This window comes from Monodon monoceros, unplaced genomic scaffold (assembly GCF_005190385.1).
Source record: "Monodon monoceros isolate NGI ecotype Baffin Bay Population unplaced genomic scaffold, NGI_Narwhal_1 Super_Scaffold_11, whole genome shotgun sequence".
Classification (NCBI taxonomy): Eukaryota; Metazoa; Chordata; class Mammalia; order Artiodactyla; family Monodontidae; genus Monodon; species Monodon monoceros.
This window is the reverse complement of record NW_021703767.1, coordinates 29,045,323-29,049,759: the sequence shown is the minus strand read 5'-3', so window position 1 is coordinate 29,049,759 and position 4,437 is coordinate 29,045,323.

The following is a 4,437-nucleotide window of genomic DNA, read 5'->3' as shown; positions in this document are numbered from 1 at the left end:
TATGATTCTTTTCTAATTATATAATTATTGTCTTAATTCAGACAACTGTAACAAAATGCCACAGACTGGGTAGCTCATAAACAACAGAAATTTACTTCTCACAGTTCTAGAGACTGTGAAGTCCAAGATCAAGGCACTGGCAGATTTGATGTCCGGGAAGAATCTGCTTTCTGGTTCATAGAAAGCTGTCTTGTCTTTGTGTCTTCACAGAGTGGAAGGGACAAGGGAACTCTCTGGAGTCTCTTTGATAAGGGTACTAACCCCATTCAGGAGTGTTCCACCCTTAAGATCCAGTCACCTCCTAAGGTCCCACCTTATAACACCATCACACTGGGGATTAAGTTTTAATATATGTATGGTAGGGGCACAAACACAAACATTCAGTCTATAGCAATTATATACATGGCAAAATTAGCACACCAAAAATATCTGAGAAACAATAAGAATTGAATAAGGGGCTCCTTTAATAATATTGTGCACAAATAATTTTCTTTTATGCAAACAATAACCAGTTAGAAAAATATGACAGGAAAGATCCTGTTTAATGTAGAAACAAAAAGGTAAAACCCATAGAATTAAATTTAAAAATAAAAGGAGAAACTTTCAAACTCCCCTAAGACTAGAACAATATATTTAAGAAAATGAAAGATAAAAACTTCTTGGATAGGAAAACTCAATAAATTTATTATAGAAAATTTTAAACATACGTAAAATAAATTAATTACATGTACTTTATCCAGATTCAATAATTATCAACTAGTGACTAGTCATGTTTCGTATCTATTTCCACCCATTCCCCATTCCATATTAGTTTGAAACTAGTAGAAAATAGATATATTTTTTATCTTTAAATATTTCAATAAATATATTTAAAAATTAATAATTTGCAAATACACACACATTGTCAAACCCAAATATTAAAAATAATTCTCTACTATTAAGAATCTAGTTATTACTCAAATTTCCAATTGCTTCATAAATATTATATTGTTTTCCAGTTTGGTCCATTGACTTAGAACTCAAATAAAGTCTACAACTTGCAGTTTTAAAAAAATTGTCCTCCAAGGTTTTGTATAGTCTGAATTTTGCTGATTACATCTCTATGGTATAAACATGTTTGTTCCTTTTGTGTATCTAGTAAAGATTGTTAGTTGGATATGGTGGTTTGATCAAATTTAGGCTCTTTTTTGTTTTGTTCTTGCAAGACTATTTTGTCTTTGGTCATGTGTTTTTCTATTGGAAGGCAAATAATACTTGGTTGTCTCCCTTTTAGTTGATGATTAATGCCCAAGCTCATTAATTTATTAAGCATTGCAAAACAATGATATTCTATTTTTCCTTCTTTGTTAGGTGGAATATATTTATAAGCAAGAACTTCTCTCATTTACTATTTGATTACCTAGTGGCATAGTTTATGTAAAAAGGCAAGATTAACCCTTGATTTGTTCTCTTTACTTTCTACTTTAAAAAATAATCAGTTAGCTTACTTGCATCCTCCAATGGTGACCAGTTAATTTGTTGTTATTGTTGTTGTGTGGTGGTATATGTTCCAATCTATTTTAATTATTATCCTTTTAATACTTAGATTTTCTTAACTTTGGCCAGTGGCAGCCTCTTCAAAATTCACTGTTGAGTGCTTTTACCACAACCCTAGTAGGCTTTACTTATTTCCTTGCTACTTGCTCTGAAAAGATGCCTCAGGATCCCCTTATTCTTTTTTTTGCCTCATATTTATTATTAGCCATACCTCCAAGGATCCCTGCTTGCATTTGATATTTAGAGACCATAATTTGTGAGATAGGGAGTTACTATTTTAAAGATGCAGTTCTCCTTATATTTTTAATTTCAATGAAATATCAAATACAGTGCCAGAAGGATATTTTATAACTTGACAAAATGACAGTAAAACTCATTTGGAATATTTAGGAATAAGAATTTAATGACAAAGCCCTTTCACATGTTAAAATAAATGACAAAGCTACAAAAATCAAAACAACTTTATACTATAGAGGAAATAAAAAATAGACCAAAGAAGAAAGTGGCATTTCCTTTAAAATGAGGAGAAAGGGAGGGATGGGTTATCCAATAAGTTTTATTGGAACAATTGGTTATGTCGTTAACCATAGAGATATTTTACTTTAACATCATAATAAATTCCAGATGGATGAAAGATTTAATTCAAAAAGTATGGTGGTTTTATTCATTAACTTGGGATTTGAAGAGGTATTTCAAATTAAAACTTAAAACCCAGAAATTGTGAAGCAAAACTATACAAAAAAAGAGAAATTTCATTACGTAGAATTTTAAATTATTCATATATAAATATATATGAAGTCAAAAGACAAATGACAAGCTGAGGAAATATTAAACATACATGAGATACAAGAGAGATTAACTTCCTTACTTTACAGAGAGCTCCTCTAAATATAAATATTTACAACCTAATTAAAATATCATAAAAGTTATTAATAACCAATTAGTAGAAAGAAAATAAAAATGCAAGTGCAGAGTCCACACCAGAGAATCAGTGTCTCCTTAAATTTTGCACTCTGGTTCTGGCCCTGTGACAAAGTAGACTCCAAAGCAAGAAGTATTATTAGATGTAAAAAGGAATATTTCATGATAATAAAGGATAACAGCAATCTTAAATTTGCATATGCCTAAAAAAAGAGCTTTGAAATATATAAAGCTAAAATTGATATAGCTTTAAAAACACATACAGGAAAAACAGTAAAACCCAGAACCATAGATGGACATTTTAGCATACCACTCTCAGTAACAGAACATGACATTATCATCATATGACATTTCTCTGTGTGTCTCAGTGTATCTTTAGATGGCCATTTTCTTATAAGGACATCAGAAATACTGGATTGAGAAACCACTCTACTCCATTGTGACCTCATTTTACCTAATTACATGCGCAACAATCCTAACTTTCAAATAAAGTCACACTCTGAGGTACTGAAGGTTAGGACTTCAGCATATCTTTTTTTGGGAGGGGGACACAATTCAACTTATAACAGACAGCAAAAAGTCATGTCACTCTTTTGATTTACATTTATTTAAATGTGATTAGAGTTTCTTTCCATTTACCACTCCTATCCTTGAACTATTGCTATGTTATATTTTGTACAGAGTATGTTATTAACCCCACAAGGCATACTTATTATTACTTTTAAATCATAAATATGCATTTGATTTAACTTTAACTTTTATAGTGTTCATTTCTTTCATCTTTGACTATTTTCTTTCAACTTGAAAATATTCCATTCATGGGCTTCCCTGGTGGCGCAGTGGTTGAGAGTCCGCCTGCCGATGCAGGGGACACGGGTTTGTGCCCCGGTCCGGGAGGATCCCACGTGCCGCGGAGCGGCTGGGCCTGTGGGCCATGGCCACTGGGCCTGCGCGTCCGGAGCCTGTGCTCCACAATGGGAGAGGCCACAACGGTGAGAGGCCTGCGTACCACAAAAAAAAAAAAAAGAAAGAAAATATTCCTTTCATGTTTCTTATAGTGCTGGTTCACTGGTAACACATTCTTTCAGGTTTTTTAAGGAGGGGCTGAAAACATCATTAATTCACCTTCATTTTTGAAGAATATTTTCATTGGATATAGGATTTAGTTGGCAGTTTTAATTTTTTCTTTCAGTGCTTTAAAGATGTCATTCCATTACTTTTGTCTTTTATTATTTATTTTGGAAAGTCAGTCATAAATCTCATTCTTACTTTTGGAAGGTGATGTGTCTTTTTTTCTCTGCCTGATTAAAAATGTTCTTTTTCTGTATAATTTGAGCATTTTAACTGTGTTTTTCAATATACAGTTTCTTTGTATTTATCCTTCTTGGGGTTGGCAGAGATTCTTGGATCTCTGGTTGATGCCTGCCATCAGGTTTGGAAAAATTAGCAACCATATCTTTTCAAATATTGTCTTCATCCCTTTTCTCTTCTTCTGAGATTCCAATTACACATATATTCATGTCCTGCATTATTTATTGTCCTATAGTCTAATATGCAGTTCTGTTTTTTTCAAGTTGTTTCTCTGTGTACTTCTGTTTGAATATTCTATTTTTATGCTCACTAATAATGTCTTTATTGTGTCAGTCTGCTATTTACTGTGTCTAGTCTGCTGTTAAACACATTCCATGAGTTCTTAAACTCATATATGTATTTTTTTCAGTTTTAGAATGTCTCATTTAATTTTTATGTTGATTCTAATTATATACTGAAAATCTTTTATTCTTTCCAATTTACTTTATTTACAATTATTCTTGTTATTTATTTTAAAGGTCTCATCTGTTTATTCCAATGACATGATGGAGGGTGGAGAATCTCCTTATATCATCTTGTTTCTTTTTCTTTTCAGTTACATTCTCCTGCTTCTTCAGATATCTCATATTTATTTTAGCATGCCAAAAACCATAGAGAGAGAGGTTGATC